This window comes from Chaetodon trifascialis, chromosome 24, assembly GCF_039877785.1.
Source record: "Chaetodon trifascialis isolate fChaTrf1 chromosome 24, fChaTrf1.hap1, whole genome shotgun sequence".
NCBI lineage: Eukaryota > Metazoa > Chordata > Actinopteri > Chaetodontiformes > Chaetodontidae > Chaetodon > Chaetodon trifascialis.
The window spans coordinates 11,979,102-12,000,120 of NC_092079.1; the positions used below are offsets into that span (position 1 = coordinate 11,979,102).

The 21,019-nt window shown below is 46.8% G+C and overlaps 1 pseudogene; it reads left to right on the forward strand.

Annotated features, from left to right (window-relative positions):
• The window catches only part of LOC139351946 (cilia- and flagella-associated protein 47-like), a 51,622-nt pseudogene that overhangs the window by 5,881 nt on the left and 24,722 nt on the right, over positions 1 to 21,019 (forward strand).

Below are 21,019 nucleotides of genomic sequence, written 5' to 3' on the forward strand. Positions count from 1 at the left end.
GTGCCACAGCCATCCCCTGAGCCAGAGCCAGAGCCATCTCCACTTCCTGTGCCGTTGCCATCCCCTGAGTCAGAGCTGCGGCCATTTCCTGCTGCAGCCATCTCCACATCCTGTGCCGTGGCAATTTCTAGTTTTTGTGTTCTTGCGATTCTCCTGCCCCAGAGCTGCAGCCATTTCTTGCTCCAGCTGTTGCGTCCCCAGCCCTGCCCTCCCGTACCTGATTTGACCATCTCCAGATCCACAGCCATCTCCACTTTCTGTGCCGTTGCCATCCCCTGAGTCAGAGCTGCAGCCATTTCCTGCTGCAGCCATCTCCACATCCTGTGCCGTGGCAATTTCTAGTTTTTGTGTTCTTGCAATTCTCCTGCCCCAGAGCTGCAGCCATTTCTTGCTCCAGCTGTCGCGTCCCCAGCCCTGCCTTCCCGTACCTGATTTGACCATCTCCACTTCCTGTGCCGCAGCGATTTCCAGTTCTTGTGTTTTTGCGTTCTTGTGTTACAGCTCCTGTGCTGCAGCCATCCCCTGAGCCAGAGCCAGAGCCAGAGCCATCTCCACTTCCTCTGCCATAGCCATCCCCTGAGTCAGAGCTGCAGCCATTTCCTGCTGCAGCCATCTCCACATCCTGTGCCGTGGCAATTTCTAGTTTTTGTGTTCTTGCAATTCTCCTGCCCCAGAGCTGCAGCCATTTCTTGCTCCAGCTGTCGCGTCCCCAGCCCTGCCCTCCCGTGCCTGATTTGACCATCTCCACTTCCTGTGCCACAGCCATCCCCTGAGCCAGAGCCAGAGCCAGAGCCAGAGCCATCTCCACTTCCTGTGCCATAGCCATCCCCTGAGTCAGAGCTGGAGCCATTTCCTGCTGCAGCCATCTCCACATTCTGTGCCGTGGCAATTTCTAGTTTTTGTGTTCTTGCAATTCTCCTGCCCCAGAGCTGCAGCCATTTCTTGCTCCAGCTGTCGCGTCCCCAGCCCTGCCCTCCCGTGCCTGATTTGACCATCTCCACTTCCTGTGCCACAGCCATCCCCTGAGCCAGAGCCAGAGCCATCTCCACTTCCTGTGCCGTTGCCATCCTCTAAGTCAGAGCTGCAGCCATTTCCTGCTGCAGCCATCTCCACTTCCTGTGCCGCAGCGATTTCCAGTTCTTGTGTTTTTGCGTTCTTGTGTTACAGCTCCTGTGCCGCAGCCATCCCCTGAGCCAGAGCCATCTCCACTTCCTGTGCCGCAGCCATCCCCTGAGCCAGAACCAGAGCCAGAGCCAGAGCCATCTCCACTTCCTCTGCCATAGCCATCCCCTGAGTCAGAGCTGCAGCCATTTCCTGCTGCAGCCATCTCCACATCCTGTGCAGCAGCAATTTCCAGTTCTTGTGTTGTTGCGATCCCCTGATCCAGAGCTGCAGCCATTTCTTGCTCCAGCTGTCGCGTCCCCAGCCCTGCCCTCCCGTGCCTGATTTGACCATCTCCACTTTCTGTGCCACAGCCATCCCCTGAGCCAGAGCCAGAGCCAGAGCCATCTCCACTTTCTGTGCCATAGCCATCCCCTGAGTCAGAGCTGCAGCCATTTCCTGCTGCAGCCATCTCCACATCCTGTGCCGTGGCAATTTCCAGCTCTTGTGTTCTTGCGATCCCCTGATCCAGAGCTGCAGCCATTTCTTGCTCCAGCTGTCGCGTCCCCAGCCCTGCCCTCCCGTACCTGATTTGACCATCTCCACTTCCTGTGCCGCAGCGATTTCCAGTTCTTGTGTTTTTGTGTTCTTGTGTTACAGCTCCTGTGCTGCAGCCATCCCCTGAGCCAGAGCCATCTCCATTTCCTGTGCCGCAGCCATCCCCTGAGCCAGAGCCAGAGCCCTCTCCACTTCCTGTGCCGCAGCCATCCCCTGAGCCAGAGCCAGAGCCATCTCCACTTCCTCTGCCATAGCCATCCCCTGAGTCAGAGCTGCAGCCGTTTCCTGCTGCAGCCATCTCCACATCCTGTGCCGCAGCAATTTCCAGTTCTTGTGTTCTTGCGATCCCCTGATCCAGAGCTGCAGCCATTTCTTGCTCCAGCTGTCGCGTCCCCAGCCCTGCCCTCCCGTGCCTGATTTGACAATCTCCACTTCCTGTGCTGCAGCGATTTCCAGTTCTTGTGTTTTTGTGTTCTTGTGTTACAGCTCCTGTGCCGCAGCCATCCCCTGAGCCAGAGCCATCTCCATTTCCTGTGACGTCGCCATCCCCTGAGCCACAGCCATCTCCACTTCTTTTGCTGTAGCATCCCCAGAGTCAGAGCTGCAGCCATTTCCTGCTCCAGCTGTCGCATCACTGGCCCCCAGCCCTGCCTTCCTGCACCTGATTTGGCCATCTCAACTTCCTGTGCCTCAGCAATTTCCAGTTCCTGTGTTTCAGCTCCTGTGCGGCAGCCATCCCGAGCCAGAGCCATCTTCACTTCCTGTGCCATAGCCATCCCCTGAGTCAGAGCTGCAGTCATTTCCTGCTGCAGCCATCTCCACTTCCTGTGCCGCGGCAATTTCCAGTTTTTGTGTTCTTGCGATCCCCTGACCCAGAGCTGCAGCCATTTCTTGCTCCAGCTGTCGCGTCCCCAGCCCTGCCTTCCCGTACCTGATTTGACCATCTCCACTTCCTGTGCCGCAGTGATTTCCAGTTCTTGTGTTTTTGCGTTCTTGTGTTACAGCTCCTGTGCTGCAGCCATCCCCTGAGCCAGAGCCAGAGCCAGAGCCATCTCCACTTCCTCTGCCATAGCCATCCCCTGAGTCAGAGCTGCAGCCATTTCCTGCTGCAGCCATCTCCAGATCCTGTGCCGCAGCGATTTCCAGTTCTTGTGTTTTTGCGTTCTTGTGTTACAGCTCCTGTGCCGCAGCCATCCCCTGAGCCAGAACCAGAGCCAGAGCCATCTCCACTTCCTCTGCCATAGCCATCCCCTGAGTCAGAGCTGCAGCCATTTCCTGCTGCAGCCATCTCCACATCCTGTGCCGCAGCAATTTCCAGCTCTTGTGTTCTTGCGATCCCCTGCCCCAGAGCTGCAGCCATTTCTTGCTCCAGCTGTCGCGTCCCCAGCCCTGCCCTCCCGTGCCTGATTTGACCATCTCCACTTTCTGTGCCACAGCCATCCCCTGAGCCAGAGCCAGAGCCAGAGCCATCTCCACTTCCTGTGCCATAGCCATCCCGAGTCAGAGCTGCAGCCATTTCCTGCTGCAGCCATCTCCACTTCCTGTGCCGCAGCGATTTCCAGTTCTTGTGTTTTTGTGTTCTTGTGTTACAGCTCCTGTGCCGCAGCCATCCCCTGAGCCAGAGCCATCTCCATTTCCTGTGACGTCGCCATCCCCTGAGCCACAGCCATCTCCACTTCTTGTGCTGTAGCATCCCCAGAGTCAGAGCTGCAGCCATTTCCTGCTCCAGCTGTCGAATCACTGGCCCCCAGCCCTGCCTTCCTGCACCTGATTTGGCCATCTCAACTTCCTGTACCGCAGCAATTTCCAGTTCCTGTGTTTCAGCTCCTGTGCGGCAGCCATCCCGAGCCAGAGCCATCTTCACTTCCTGTGCCATAGCCATCCCCTGAGTCAGAGCTGCAGCCATTTCCTGCTGCAGCCATCTCAACTTTCTGTGCCGCAGCAATTTCCAGCTCTTGTGTTCTTGCGATCCCCTGATCCAGAGCTGCAGCCATTTCTTGCTCCAGCTGTCGCATACCCAGCCCTGCCCTCCCGTGCCTGATTTGACAATCTCCACTTCCTGTGCCGCAGCGATTTCCAGTTCTTGTGTTTTTGTGTTCTTGTGTTACAGCTCCTGTGCCGCAGCCATCCCCTGAGCCAGAGCCATCTCCATTTCCTGTGACGTCGCCATCCCCTGAGCCACAGCCATCTCCACTTCTTTTGCCGTAGCATCCCCAGAGTCAGAGCTGCAGCCATTTCCTGCTCCAGCTGTCGCATCACTGGCCCCCAGCCCTGCCTTCCTGCACCTGATTTGGCCATCTCAACTTCCTGTGCCTCAGCAATTTCCAGTTCCTGTGTTTCAGCTCCTGTGCGGCAGCCATCCCGAGCCAGAGCCATCTTCACTTCCTGTGCCATAGCCATCCCCTGAGTCAGAGCTGCAGCCATTTCCTGCTGCAGCCATCTCAACTTTCTGTGCCACGGCAATTTCTAGTTTTTGTGTTCTTGCGATTCCCCTGCCCCAGAGCTGCAGCCATTTCTTGCTTCAGCTGTCGCATACCCAGCCCTGCCTTCCCGTACCTGATTTGACCATCTCCACTTCCTGTGCCGCAGCAATTTCCAGTTCTTGTGTTTTTGTGTTCTTGTGTTACAGCTCCTGTGCCGCAGCCATCCCCTGAGCCAGAGCCATCTCCACTTCCTGTGCCGCAGCCATCCCCTGAGCCAGAACCAGAGCCAGAGCCATCTCCACTTCCTCTGCCATAGCCATCCCCTGAGTCAGAGCTGCAGCCATTTCCTGCTGCAGCCATCTCCACATCCTGTGCCGCAGCAATTTCCAGTTCTTGTGTTCTTGCGATCCCCTGATCCAGAGCTGCAGCCATTTCTTGCTCCAGCTGTCGCGTCCCCAGCCCTGCCTTCCCGTGCCTGATTTGACCATCTCCAGATCCACAGCCATCTCCACTTCCTGTGCCGTAGCCATCCCCTGAGTCAGAGCTGCAGCCATTTCCTGCTGCAGCCATCTCCACTTCCTGTGCCGCGGCAATTTCCAGTTTTTGTGTTCTTGCGATCCCCTGACCCAGAGCTGCAGCCATTTCTTGCTCCAGCTGTCGCGTCCCCAGCCCTGCCTTCCCGTACCTGATTTGACCATCTCCACTTCCTGTGCCGCAGTGATTTCCAGTTCTTGTGTTTTTGCGTTCTTGTGTTACAGCTCCTGTGCTGCAGCCATCCCCTGAGCCAGAGCCAGAGCCAGAGCCATCTCCACTTCCTCTGCCATAGCCATCCCCTGAGTCAGAGCTGCAGCCATTTCCTGCTGCAGCCATCTCCACTTCCTCTGCCATAGCCATCCCCTGAGTCAGAGCTGCAGCCATTTCCTGCTGCAGCCATCTCCACATCCTGTGCCGCAGCAATTTCCAGTTCTTGTGTTCTTGCGATCCCCTGCCCCAGAGCTGCAGCCATTTCTTGCTCCAGCTGTCGCGTCCCCAGCCCTGCCTTCCCGTACCTGATTTGACCATCTCCACTTCCTGTGCCGCAGCGATTTCCAGTTCTTGTGTTTTTGCGTTCTTGTGTTACAGCTCCTGTGCTGCAGCCATCCCCTGAGCCAGAGCCACAGCCATCTCCAGTTCCTGTGCCATAGCCATCCCCTGAGTCAGAGCTGCAGCCACTTCCTGCTGCAGCCATCTCCACTTTCTGTGCCGTGGCAATTTCTAGTTTTTGTGTTCTTGCGATTCCCCTGCCCCAGAGCTGCAGCCATTTCTTGCTCCAGCTGTCGCGTCCACAGCCCTGCCTTCCTGTACCTGATTTGACCATCTCCACTTCCTGTGCCGCAGCAATTTCCATTTCTTTTGTTTTTGCGTTCTTGTGTTACAGTTCCTCTGCCGCAGCCATCCCTGAGCCAGAGCCAGAGCCATCTCCACTTCCTGTGCCACAGCCATCCCCTGAGCCAGAGCCAGAGCCATCTCCACTTCCTGTGCCATAGCCATCCCCTGAGTCAGAGCTGCAGCCATTTCCTGCTGCAGCCATCTCCACTTCCTGTGCTGAGGCAATTTCCATTTCTCGTGTTCTTGCGATCCCCTAATCCAGAGCTGTAGCCATTTCTTGCTCCAGCTGTCGCGTCCCCAGCCCTGCCTTCCCGTACCTGATTTGACCATCTCCACTTCCTGTGCCGCAGCGATTTCCAGTTCTTGTGTTTCAGATCCTGTGCCGCAGCAATCCCCTGAGCCAGAGCCATCTCCACTTCCTGTGCCGTAGCCATCCCCAGAGCCAGATCCACAGCCATCTCCACTTCCTGTGCTGTAGCCATCCCCTGAGTTACAGCTGCAGCCGTTTTCTGCTCCAGCTGTTGCGTCGCTGGCCCCCAGCCCTGCCTTCCCATACCTAATTTGGCCATTTCCACTTCCAGTGCCGCAGCCATCTCCAGCCAGCTGCAGGTTCAGTCTTCACCAGATTCTTGCCTGTTCTCCTGAGAGATCACCTTCCAGACCTCTGGAGGGACTTTGCCTTGACCTTTGGTTACCTGCTCGAACTCTGGGGGGGTTTTGCCCTTTTTGCTGAATCCTAGTCAACCTCCATAGAGGTTCTGCCTTTGTCGGCCTCCTGCTAGATCTCTGGAGGGGCTTCTCCTTTGTCTACAGCCATTTGCCAGACCTCCAGAGTGGTTTCGCCTTTTTTGTCAACCACTAGTTAGATGTCCTGCACTGCCTCCATCTTGTTCTCAGGCTGTCTGCCTAAGGTTACCTGCTCCACCATTGGGCAGTCCCAGTCTTCCCACCTTAGGTTACCTGCTCCACTCCCTTTCCCACCCTCCATTCTTCAGTTCCTTGACCACTGTCCTCCTTGGGGTTCTGTCACAGGATATTCAGTTCCCTTTGTCTCCTCATCTGTGCCATCAGTACCACAGGGAAAAGAGCTAATGTGTTACACAGTGTTTGGCCTGCCTCGATCCAAGCCTTTCAGTGGCTTTGGGTCATGTGCCTGCACTGACAGTAAACCCGTCTGGGTCTCAGACTAACTCAACACGGTACACTGCTGCCCCGGTTTCTCATTATCAGAGTGGTTCCTGTTTGTTGGCTGTTCTGTGTTTGGGTTCAATTCCTTCCCTTCACAGACTGATAAAGGCCAAAAGACAGACAGACAGACAGACAGAGTGATTACGTTGTTTACCTTTTATAATTTCAAATGAATCCATCTATATTTTGCTCCACGCCACAAGTAAAATCAATTTAATAAGTGGTTTGTTCATCATATTGATTGCAGTTATTACAAGTGCAGATAACATGGTCTAAATCTTAATGTAAGAAATTGGGGAAACATAGTTCAACTTTGACTGTGTTTATACCCCTGCACCAAACACCTTTTTTCTTCGTAACAAAGTCGCTAACTGGCTTTGTTGCTGTGCTTGTGATATCAGTATTGTCTGTGAAATTCAGGTTGTTTGTTGGAGACACCTCATAAAATATCAATATCAGCCATCCAACAAGCAGTAAGACCACACTTAAGAAAAGCATTGGTTTTCACTGTCAAACTATTACGTAACTCCCCAACTGTGTGTAGGTGGTTGAGCTCTTTCTCTCAGGAAAATGTGTATTTCTTTGATATATGAAGGATGTGGAAATATAGCTCAGGGATCTGGGTTTTGTGCACTTAGTACCACATGTTGTGCACTGGCCTTGCAGATAAGCATTTAGCTGTAAATATGAGCTTCATGTCAGTCACAACATAAACTGCTGTTGTCCTCCGGTCTGTAGCAACTACCTTGTTGGTTTATAATTAGTTGCACTTCACTATGTGATATTCCACACCACTCACACAAAGTGGCACCAGCGTATCTTTATACAGCTGACATGACATGTAAGATTAGAAGAAAAATAAGAGAGGAAAACATACAATTCATCCACCCACACCGTCCCACCGATCCCTCTTTTCACTTTGCAGTATATATAAACAACTAAATCAGCAGCTGTCTCAATAGCAGCGGTTACCTCATTTTTGTTATTTCTCGAATTAAAAGACTGTGTCTGAGGATGCCCACTGTCAGATAAATGATGTATGCAGAGACATCACCTTCATTTTCTGGGCTGCAGTCACATCAGAAAAAGGGCCTTTCTGCAGATAACCTGACAGATAAAGAAGCGACTGATCATCAGCAGCGCTGCGCTTGGTCGACATGGAATTCAAAACCAGTAACATCTGATAATGTTTCAGCCACTTGACACCAGAAACGATAAGCAACAGGGAGCATATTGGACTTGGAATCATCTCTGACTGACAGCAGATTTGAGTTGATGATAATATCTGTGAATCACTTTGTACTTGAACATTTGGTGGTTGTAACTATAAGTGAAACAGGTAACAATAATTACATTCCCATGTAATATCTGTTGCATTTTTTAGATATGCATAGCAGCGCGTAAGAAAACTCAGACTTTGTGTTAAAGCGTGTGTGTGTGTGTCTTTTCTTTCTCTAATTGTTCTTATTTGCTGTAGCTGTTGAGGTGCTGAAGCAAAGTTTCGTTTGCAGGATGTGATTCTTAAGTTAAGGAGTGGACTATGTAGATGTAGTTCTTTCACTTAAGAGATAAAAGGAATTTAGAGACTTTTCAGACATTTTTTTCATTTGATTGGAAGTTGCCAGTTTCACCGTTTATTTTTGTTTTGCTGTTTACTGAAATGATAAATGATCGGATAATGAAATGTTTGGGCAAGGTAACTGGAATTGCATGTATTGATTTCATTCATCCTTGTACCAAAAATGCTATATGTGCAGTTTCCAGGTTTTGAGATATCCACCTTTGAGACAACTGTTTCTCATTTACTTCTGTTAATTTCTCCCTCCCTCTTTTAAGTCCCATTTCCTGTTTCACGGGGTCTGTGCTCATTCCCAATAAGCGATACCGTTTCTGCTGACTAACGACTCGTCAGCCACAACCTTTGACCTGTATTTGACCTAAGAACTTAGTGGTCCATTACAGATCTTGCTCCTTCTCATCTTAAATCTTTGTTAGTTTGTCAAGGTGATACATTAAAATATCAATGATGAATCGATGGACAGTCAAGGCAATGTCTTCCTGCAGAGGGCCAGTTAGGACTTTGATCTGTCCTCCTCCTCCTCCTCCTCCTCCTCCTCCTCCTCCTCCTCCTCCTCCTCGCTGTCATCTGGCTGCAGGAAGCATGTCGTCAAACCTCTTACCCAGCCTGTCACCATGGCGACACCATTGTCTCAGCGCATACCGGCCACAGGTGGGGGGCTCATTAATGTGGAGTCAGAGACGTGTGTGTATATGTGTTAGTGAATGATATCTATATTTTAAATACTATTCACTGTCATTTTTAGTGCTGTGTGCCGCACTGGAAATATCCCCCACTAGCCTTCTGTTCCATGTGCTTATACTAAGGTATCATTTTCTTGCCTCCCTCCATTCACATTTTTCTCTCCATTGTTCCCTTCATTATTTAACTTTTCCTTCAACTTTCTTCCTCTCCTCCTCCTCATTTGTGCATTGCTGTTTTCATTTTCTCTTCTACTTTTTGTCTTGCGGCTTGAACCATCTGACTGAATGTCTGACAGCACTTTCTGACAGATAAAATAATTGTTTGTTTCCTTTTTCTTATCATCTGTGTTTATGCTCTCTGTTCTTTTAGCCTCATTCTGTCTCTCGCTCCTCTCTCCCTCTGCAGACAGCGGAGCTGAAGCAGTGTGTGAAGAGAGTGTGTTTTGGCATCGTGGTGTCAGGGAGCATGTAAACTGGTGCTTTGACTGCAGTGCGAGAGCAGTATCAACAGAGGACAGATGAGAGAGAGAGAGCTTCATATGGTGTCCCCCTCATCAGGCAGTCTGGGGCCTGGCCACTCCATCTGCTTCGTGGTCAGCATCATCCCCAAGGCTATCAGAACAGGTGAGAAATCGTTGGAAACACACACACACACACACACACACACACACACACACACACACACGCGATGATGGATGACTTCTCTCTCACTGCCTTTCTCCTCTGTCACATACAGCATCAGGTCATCACGAATGTAGTTGTGATATGACTTGACTGTATTTGCACATTATGTCCTTAAGAGGGCGGACCAATACAACAAGAGGCATAATGCTTGTATATTATTTCAATATAAACATCTCTTAAAAGATCCGTGCTCTTGAATTACTTGCTTGTTTCAGCTTCACCGCCACTTCATAATGCAACTGACGTTGTATGCAGAGTTTCCAGTTGGTGCCAGTGCACATGTCCTGGAAGATTTCAATGTCCCAGACAAACGGGGGGAATTCCAGTCGAATATTATCTGATCATGGACCCTATTTTCCCATGTTTTTGTGTCCAAGTGACGACTGGAGACAACAATTTTTCAACAAATACTGGATGTTTTCCCAGTAATTAATGAGAGCAGCCGGCAGCCACGAAACAGACTGGAGTGTAATCCATCTGGTCATATGAGTACCATCAATGTATGTCCACCAAATGTGTTTGTTTTTGCCACTGTCAGGCTCAGACTGTTAATCTAAGTGTGTGACAACATTATGGAAAGGATCACTGCAGAGATACCTTTTTGTGAACGAGTGAGATCCAATTTTTTTTTAACCTAAAACAGCTGTTGATTGGCTCTCACAGACTTACAGATGGCAGAAACTGGTTTTGTGAATCCTGTCCCTAATGCAGTGCATTCAATGGAGCCACTGCTCCTTTTTCCCCCACAAATATTCATTTTCACAATCATATGGATATTTTTTGCAATTTGAATATATATTCAGATTTAGCATATTCTGCCCTCACAAAGTGAGAATGACCCCTGGGGCTTTATTTTCACAAATCCTGTTGCAGCCCAGTGCGTCTGAGACGTGTCAGGCATACTTCTCATTTTTCATCGTCATAGACACAAGGCTCTCCCCATCATGACACACTCAGAGAAAGCTTATTGTTAATATCACTGCCAGTAACCTCTGTGGAACTGGAACCTTAATGGAGCCCACGCTCTGTCTGCCACTGCCAAAGCCCCAACATGGAGTGACTTTTTTAGGACTTTTTTATGCCACACTATAACTGCACCTTCAGGCTTCACTGACTCACCTGTGTGCTCACATTTGTTTCATGTTTTTTTCTTTCTCCTAGAGTCTGGAAAAGTGACCAAACTGTCCCTCCCTCCTCACATGGGAGACAAGGGAGGGAAGTGCATGGGCAGAGAGGAAGCCTATCGAGCTGTCCGTCTCTATTACTCTCCAGCTTCCTTGTTTCACCATCCACCCCCCTAAACTCCCTCTTCAACCAGCACCCCTGGAAAGCAAAGCAACTGCCACACTTACCCTGCTCGCCTTAGGATATCCTAGGTTGGTTTAAACACACACACACGCAGTGTTTTCTGATCACCCAGGCCAAACACTGTTCCTGTAGCTGCTGAATTTTCTGAATGCCTCGCTACTGTCAATTTGGACCATAATACATTGACAGCTGCTTTCCAATCGCAGTTGTCATCGCCAGCTTTTTAGGTTAGATGAACAATGAAGATGATGGACTTTGATTGTGTTTCCATTTTTCCAATTTGTGGCAATTTACCGGCTGTGTGGAGCCATCGCAGCTGAATGAGCGTTGACGAAACGCTGCCACCCACATAAACTGACTACATCACTCATTCCAGTGGGATTTTTATCGGTCAAGGCAGGACTCATTAATTGGCAGGTCTGCACTCATGTTGGATTTTGCCTGCATTGTAAGCCAAAAAGCTAATCCACATTCCTTGGTGGTTTATATTGAAATCAATCTGGATGCACTGTTACAGTTCTGGCAGCATTTTCTGACCCACATCCGAACTGAGCAACGCAATGCATTTCCTCACCACTCACATCTGCTATTGTTCTTACTCGTTAAACTGTAGGGAAACTGATCTTTGTGTAGTTAAATCATTTTCTTCATTCAGACTCTTAATAAGACAGATTTTTATAAAATACCTCTGTGGGGTTCGTTAGAAGGGATTTCAGGGCCACTACCTGTTAATCTATACGTGCATGTTAACGCCTGATTTCTTCATCAGGAGATACGGTATTTCCTCCCTCTATGGCTATTCTGATGACACACAGCTTCATGTGGCCTTGTCTTCTGATGAGATAAGACCAGCTGATGCTGTCCTCAGTTGTATTTTACATATTAATCTCTAGTTACAGTATATAACTTTAAGATTAATGTGGGGTATTTCGCCAAATCTGAGGCCAAAAGACAGAATAACATTATTAGGGCTACAGCCTTCATGTCCATTACGTTTTCATTCATTCATTTAGTCTCTAAAATATAATTTACTAGTGAAACATACGCTTCTCAACAAACATGAACTCTTTTTCTGTATGTCTCAGCAGGAGTGTGTTTTTATGTACCGTACTGTGTGCACATTTGTCCTCTTCAGACTCCTTGCCGATGGTGACAGTGTGAGCAGTGAGGTCAGCAGGGACGCAGACGTTTCCCCTGAAAGAGTCGCCACAGTGGGTGGAGTGGACCACATCCTATCTCTGTACCACTCGCTCAGAAGGTATATCCAATAGATTTCCCAGTAGCTTAGCTCAGGAGCCACATTTGGAGACTGGTTTATGTTAAAGGACCTCCACTTTAAGAGACTCCTTATATTAAAACGAATGCCTCCTCTCTCCCTCCAGAGTTGTGTCACAGATGCAAACAAATCTTACCAATGAGCAAACTTATCGAGTCAGTCAAAATGAAAACTTCAGGTTTATACATGAGTGATGTATTTTCATTGCGCACCCTATTGATTATCCCAAAGTTAAAATGGGTCAAGTTGGTGATACTTGAACTGAAGCTCTGGTGGGATTTAATTTCACATCAGTGAGGACATTGATCTGTCTGCAGACGCAAGGAACAAAATTATATTGTTGTGTCTAGGACTGTAACAGGCCTGCTTCATCACCTGACTGACAAACAGATTCCTGGTGTTCCTCGCTGTCAGACATTTTCCAGTGATATAGACCAGGGTACCAATCAGCTGCTACAGCAACATGAAGCTCTAATTGCCTCACACACATAGTTACAATGCTTGTCTACTTGCTAGACAAAGGAGTTTAAACGCTGGTGCTCTCTCAAAGTACAGATACACCTGTACACTCAGCAGTTTGGTTGTAGATCTACATCTTGTCAATTAAATTGCATGTCCTCTAAATCAGTTTTTTGAGCATTTGGAGATGGAAAACAGTTGCTTTAGTTTTGCCTCGTTGCTAACAGTGAAAATCTGCCCTCACTCATGATCTCTCTCTTATGCTCACCCACACTTAATGTGATATCCCGCTTGGTGCCTTATGATGTGTTACTGATTGATCTGGAATTTCTGTGCTGTAATGGTGTCACATCAGCACGCTGGATAGTGGATTTTTGACCTGGACTTGACAGATGGATTGTTGCCAGCAGCTGTGCTTGCTGTCTAATTCCCTTACCTGGTTGGTGTGTGCGCATGTGCCTCTGAGTATGTCCTTTAATTGTGTGTGGACGCTCTTCAGTGTGTGAGAGCCAGTGAAGGATGGTGGTTAATGTCTGTAAGAGGTACTGTGATTGATGTGTTGAGGACACAATTAGCCCTGAACAAGATTAGGGGAGCCTGTTATCATGCTAAGCACCATTTTGAGTGTGTGAGAGAGAGAAAGAGGGAGAGAGACTGCAACTGAGCAATAGCTAACTGACAACGAAGTGGCAGAGGAGGTAGAGAGGTGATCCAAATGAAACGTGGATTTCGCACAGTGAACCCTGCCATATTAAAATCACACTTGTACGTGCTGTGTTCCTAATTAGATCTGCAGCCGCTTCCAGAAGATGTACACCGCAGCTCGCAGCCTGGAACAGGTCGTTCACAACAACATCACAGAGGCCCAGTCATTTAAGTGCACTTTGTCTCAACATGGATGTCAAGGTATATACCAGATGGGACCAGAGGGGTAATTCGCACAGCAAAATTACCAGTGAAACTAGGCTTACTTCAGTGAATCAAGCTTAATCTCAGAAAAAGGGAAGTTTAAATCAATCTGACCCAATTTATCGCCTGCTCCTGGTCGGGTTACTTTTCAGGTGGAGTTTTGAGAACTTTAAAACGGTACTGCATCGATTTTAGCATTAGCATCAACCAGCAATGACTCAAGTGACTTCCCTCGAGGACATTTGCTAGACTTCACACAGATCCCTCTGGAGATGCAACTTATCCAACTTGTTGTACTCCCAAACATACTTTGATGTGCAAAATCAGAGGAGTTCCCCTTTTAGGCTAATATGTTTGACCCATGGCTAAAACCTCATAGAGAAAGTAACATGAAGCAGAGACTTAGAGATACTTCCATTTAAAAGGAAAGGTGTACAGACAGGTCTGGGTTCAACATGTTGCCAAAAGCTCTCTTTTGTTTTGTATATAGTGGCGCTTTTGTCATTTTTTGCTTTAATATTAGGAGCAATAATCTTCACATTATGTTCAATATTTGCTTCACTGTAAATTGATGATCTGTGCTTGATGCCTCAGTCAGTTCAAAGTCATGAATGCAGTTCTTAAACCATACCTGGAGATGTTAAGTGTTTCATGATGAATGTGTCAGAGATTAGGATACACTTCTTTTGTAGATATATGTGTCCCTGTATCTGAATGCATGTGGTGTGTTCAGTCCACAGAGTTGTCAGACCCCACATGTTAAGGCTGCGTGCTCACCTGTATGAGAGGCTGCCTCTGTACCTGCCACTGTATACTGTCATTACACTCTCAGGAGGCCTACACAGCACTTTCAGAGGTTTAAAGAGGTAACACACACCCACAGGACGCACACACCACCAACTTCGGTGTTGAAAGACAACCAAATGAAACTTGAACTCCAAACCTTGTAAATCAAATTCATTGCACTGTGAGACTGAAAATGCTTTGCATAATAACCTCCTGGACAGATAATGACACACACAGACACGCACAAACGCTACAACTGGGATCACACACAGACACACATTAACAAGATTATGGGCGCGCACACACATTAATCGGATTATAGACACACCCTAACAGGATTACAAACACAGACAAATATACAGTTGGGTAATGATCCACACTGTCAGGTTAAGCCACATTACAAGCCAAAAACAGATGTCAGTTTGTCAGCGCTAAGCAAGATTGATTTCATTGTTGGACGCAGCTGCGTTTGTCTGTGTGTTTGTGGTTGTGCTCGCCTGTGTTTAAATTCATAAAAATGTGGCTTTGTCTTTGTGTTACTGCGTGAGTGTGTGGGTGGGTGGAAGGGTGGGTGGGTGCTGCAGGTGCATCTGAAAAGCTGGTTTTCTAAGCCTGTCAAATAGCTTTCTAAAATAGCTTTTAGAAAGGATGCCCATCTCCTCTCCCTCCCTGATGAATCGACTGTCACCATTCCTCAGACCATGATTATCCCAAATAGAAGTAAAACATAGAATAGCAATTGTTGTGAGGAATAATTGATAGTAATAACTAACAAAGTGTGGCAGTATAGACATAAAAGAGATGTGGAGAAGTGGCATTCAGAGAGAAGACTGTGTTCAGTCTTGGTATTGTGCTGCATCTTGATTTATTTCTTGAAAATATTGTCAATTATAGTCAAACGCATCGATTTAAGAAGTTTGATTATTAGATTTAAATGGAGATACGCATCAATATCAATGTTAATTTTGTGATTGGTTTCGTGGTTCAGGTCTTAAAATGCATTAAATTTGATTTCTAAAAAGTGTGCCGATAGACTGTGATAAGTGAAAACTGTCTTAGAACATATGTAGGATGTATTGTGAAAAGTCTCTAAATAGCAGTCTAACAGTCTTTAAAGATACGTCTCAAAGATTTACTCTTCATTCAGCAAAGTAATTACAGACTATTATTTTCTGCCATACTTTACCAGTTTTTATACAATGCGCCGAACATGATCTGCTCAGTTTATACAGTTTAATGAAGTGTTTACAGGCCTATTTTTCCAGGTTAAAACCTAAATAATCTTGTACAATAAAATTCTGAAACATTGGTGCATGTCTTTGTTGTGCGTACCAATGAATAAATATTTACTAAAACTGTTATTGTGAGTGAAGAAGTGCTTTCTTTGCATCTGACCTGTGCCCGGCAAAGAAACAGAAAAACCCTTCACAACCTAGTCAGTTTTGCAGTTATTCAGAGTCCAAGTTGAGTAAATTTAGTTTTGCCTTGAGACTGTAGCTCATTAAAATGTATCAGCTTTGCTCTCAAGTGAGGCCTCTCTATAAAAATAGCCCATGTCCCATTTTGAATCCCTAGCTTTACTCTCAGAAATGCTGTCTTTAAGGACAATGCCGTTCTGCAGAAAAATAGCATTAAGATTCTGCTGATTCATTGCTATCATAACCTGAAAATGGGAGGTTATACAGTGAAGTAAATGAACCGTAGAAACACCGTGGAGAGCATTCTGCTTCCTGTAGAACAGAGGCTAAATTATCAGATAATTGTCTGTTGGCTGTGGTGATTTTCACAGGGCGAGCACTGAACTGACCATCCAGTTCAGCTGCTCCCACGTGCAGCCCGGGGACACAGTCCTTCTGCTCATCTCCAGCTCTCCTTTTGGCCTGCGTGGTCGTACCCTCGCCTTCAGTCTGAAGACCCATGCCAGTCACATCACATCCACAGTGAGTATGATTAGCTAAAGGGATGGACGGACTGTCACTCTGCAGTTACTGCACTGCTGAAATAGTAGTTGGCTACAAGCTTCACTTACTGATTTGTTGATAGCTTGCTAACCCTCCATCTGTCTGACTGAATCACTCCTCACTAGGCTGCTGTGTCTAACACACTCCAGACTTAGTTTGGAGTGCAGTGACTGCTGATAACTAGATGGCAGACTGTCTGCTTCCTACTGTCAAGTGCAAGTCTCCATGCTGCCTGCTGAAAGTGGTCCAAGTGCCCATAACGAACCCTAAAGAAAAGATCTAAGGTCAGGTAGGTGTCTGTGTCCATGCACACAAGTTGTTGAGTGAAAGTAAGAAACCTAGCACCTTGTAGAATCTGTCTGAATAGCTTTAGTTTTATTTCCCCTCATTTCAGATCGTGTAAACCTCTGTGAGATTTAGTACAGTGGAGATGAATTCATCTTTTTCTTTAAAAACAGCAACAGCAACATGGCTCTCCAGACAAAGCCTTGGTGTAGTGTGTGTTTTTATGCTGTGTTGCTGACTTTAAACCTCTCTGCTGTGTGTGCATGTATGTGTGTGTGTTAAGCCTTTTTTCCAAGGCCAAGTAACACACGCACTGTTTTCAACACTCAGCAGAGACGGCTAATACACACACACACACGCGCAACCAGAGACACAGTTTAAGGAATGGTTTGACACTGAATAGTTTGACAACTCCACTCTCATGTGTTAAATATGCAGCAGTTAGATTAGCTTAGCATAAAGACTGGACCTGTGGGAAACAGCTACCACATCCACAGTGAAAATGCCAAGCTGTAGTTTCATGGGGAGGTTATGTGTGGGACTATTTCTTGGCCTGGTGAGGTGTCCTCCTGGAGTCTAGCCACTAGTTGCCTGGCAACCTTACAGCGCCAGCAAGACTCAGGGCAGTCAGGAGGAGACATAGTTCTGCTCAAAACCCTGTCAGAGCACAACTTGCCATGTTTACATTTGCAAACTTCCCAAACTAGCTAAACATGACAATGATCTGTATACAGTTCATCGCATATTTATTGAAAAGACATGGTGTTCCTCCTGCTAGTCACTGCTCCTGAGGGTGAGGTAAACCACGAGGTTGTTCCCCAGGAGAGTGCTGTGTTGTCATTAAGAATAGCTGTTTAGTATGCATCTCTCACCGTCTGAGACGTCTCCAAAGCCAAACAGTTCTGCTCCTCCTCATAATGAAGAATTTACTGTGATGATTTGAAGTACAGCTGAGGTCATCTGCGGTGCCCCCGAATCAGCAGGTGTAGTCGAATATCCATGCACTATGAATGATTTCCTTTGCCTCCGTCTTTTTACAGAGAAGACAATTTCAGACGAGCCATGGGGAGGAGATGGAAGAGTATGAACACACCATTGCACACACGCTCTGTACTCTTAATTACTGTTGAATCCTGTGACATTTCTATGTGACCATACTACCTTTATCCATGTCCGCTCGCTTGGGGTATATATTTTGTGTGTGTGTGCCCAGATGGTGAAGACAGCGAGTTCCTCAGTGCAGTGAAGAGTGTCTGTCTGATGTCAGGCCAAGCAGACACTGAACATCCACCACCTGCCCTTCTGCACAGGCACCAAGCACTGCTATGTACTGCAAATTTGCCCGCAGGTGTGTGTGTGTCTGTCAATTCCCTGAAATAAATTCTTTTCAGATGATTGACCGTTAACCTTTGCAACCGCAGACAGTTATGAACACTGACGGTGGATATGTGAATGAAATCTTCATCCTGTCGGTGCAATTCGATGCCCTGTTTGCAGGGCAGCACCCTGGCTCTGTTGCAGCAGAGTGCAAGATGGGAAATACCAAAATACCCATTTCTAATTTTGTACACACACAGACTGTACAATCAATAATTCTTATTCCAAACACAGCGTTGCTTTGTGTCAGGAACCAGGTACATATAACCTTCAGAGAAAAAGAGCAGAGGTTTATCTTACAGGTCTGACAGCAGCAAAAAAAAACAGCTTGGCCTCATAAGTTATCTCAAAGACGTTGGTTACTTTCATGGTTGGATATTATTTATTGCAAACTGAGGTCACCCTTAAAAGATGGGGTGAAGGTGGGGAATGTTTAGATTCATTCTGTGGAAGATCAAACATTTTATTTTTACATTTTATTTTTACATCGTACATCGTCGTGCAGCCTGTATCTTGTACCAGAGGGAGGGAATAGGGAGAATTGGTCCCTTGTCTCTTTGTACATGTGTTGTGTTTATTTCTTCTGTTGTCTGTTATTAAAAAAGAAAAATGTAAAGCTTTATTTGTGCGTCAAAGCAGTCAAAGCTGAGAACAGACAAGGGCCAAATGGCATGTTTAACACAGGTGTTCATCTTTAATTATATAGGGTCTCTAAATACAGTGACCCCTATTAATTCACAGCCATGTCTGTCTCTGTGTCCTTTTAGGTGAGAGATATGGCCGATGTGATCATTTTAACGCAGTTTCTTTTTTCTCCAGCAGTAGACCCAGTTGTGTGTGCATCGGTACTAAGCCTGTGTTGCCAGGTGGGGCAGGTGTGTGAGGAGATGATGCGCGTGCTGCTGATGAGCATGGCCTGGGAGGCAGCTCTGGCCATCTGGGGTCAGCACAGCATGAGTGCCGACGAACGCAGGAGACAGATGCTGAAATACACTTCGTATAGCAGCACAGTGAGAGGACCCACAGCTGCTCGCAAGCTCCGTACACAACTGGTGAACACACATAATCTCTCAGTATTCCACAGCAATACGTGAGATGTCTTTCCTGTTGTTTAGATTTTACTTGCTGTCCCTCTTCTTCTGTTGTCACACACACACACACACACACACACACACACACACACTGTTGAGAGATGTTCAGCACGGTAAAATAATTTTCATATAGCCCTTTTTGCCGAGTAGTTTAGCACCAATGGGAAGGAAACTAAACCAGGAAATGAAAGTCCCTCTTGTGCATTCCTGTTTGTGCTTCCATGACACCTGAAGACTTGATCAGGCGATGATGAGGAAGAGCAATTTTAACACACAAGGAAACATAAAGCTCAAAGTGTTCACTGTTGCCTGACTGATGTGTGAGTGGATGTAATGAAAGAACAAAAAAGAGATTCAAAACTCCCCAAACACTCACAATGAATATTAAACAAATCCACATTTATGTCTTTTGTTCACTCACTTTACTCTCTTATCTCAGACAAGCTTTCTAACTTCCAGGTTTGTTCTGCACATAGTGTCCTCTACCATTGCCTCGGGGGACATCAGACATAAAAATTATTATAAAATTATGTGCTAAACACAAAGTATTGTAATTGACCTTGTTTATAGTTTGTGGTGTCCTGTCAAAGGCTTCACGGATGTCTCTTTTGTAAATTGGTAGCCATGCTAAAAGGCATCCATGATTAACACGAGTGGCACCCAGTACTTCCATAGTTTGTGAAGTACGCTCTGTGTATGACCAACTGGCAATATCTGAATCTTTGGAAAGTAATTCCTGTTGAAGGGGCTTTTTTGACTCCTTAGACTATTTTGTAAGAACCAGATTTAGTCCCTGGTTGCTCTGACGGAGATGCAGATAAAGTTCCCGAGTTCCTCAAAAGGTCCTTGATCCCCTCCTACAGCTGAAGTGCCCTGATACTGTCACTCATGTTAATGTCATTTATACATGTAACTGTCAACACTTTTCCTTTGATTGACCACTTCTCCCCTCCCTGGATCTCCTCTTCCCTCTCTGCTTCAGAAGATAGTGGTTTCGTGGACATCTCCTTACGGTTCCAGGCAGACTCATCAGATCATCCTGAGGTCCCGGCGTAACACCAGGGTCTACGAGTTGGAGCCGCTGGTTGCTTCAAAGGTAGATACCAGCTGATATCAGATCTTAAACCTCCACATGATTTGTTAAGTAAATGCTGAATTTCTGGTTGGTTCGTGCGATTAATGATTCCCGTTACCAAAATCTCATGTGTGACCACAGGGGGGATCCATCCACTTGGACTTCAGTTCGCCTGCTCACCGTTCAGTCATGCAAGACGTACCACTGGTGAGCGGTAAGAGAAAATATATTAATCAGTGTGTGTGTGTGCACTGCTTATTAAGAGCTGAGCTAAAAGCGTTTCATTAATTATGAATGATGCATAATATTGCCTTCATAATGAGAAACATTCCTTGGAAGAGAGCGGTGACTCTGAATATGCAGCGCCAAGAAAGCATGGATGAAATGTATCTGACTAATTACCTCAGTTGACTGAAACTAATATTGAAAGTTTTAGGTTCGAAGAGTAAGTTTTATTTATGATGATAGTTTTGGGAAAGCGGTTTTTAACATGTTGTCAAAATATTTAATAATTGAATGCTGAGTCAAGATCAGCCCTATGTGCCTCTCACAGCACAATGAGACCCGCTGAGACTGGAGAATGTAAGCTGGGTTGTACAGTGAAGGCTTCTCTGGCCCAAAGGTTGTGAATGTGCCATCTGGGACTCGCCTTTCACCCATCTGCACAGTGCACTGTCAGGGTAATGCATTGTTTTGTTGCGGTTTCATTGTTTTCTTTCTTTATTTGGGTTTTCTTGCATGCTGTCTGGCTGCTTTGTCACATTCTGGCTATTTAACTTTGCTTGTTATACACTCTCTCATAGACCATTGAATCTTTAAAGCTGGTGGCCTTGAGTTCGTCTGTATTCAGGGTAATTCAACATCAGCAACACTGTGAAAATCCCCTGTTACCGGTGCTCATCCGCCAA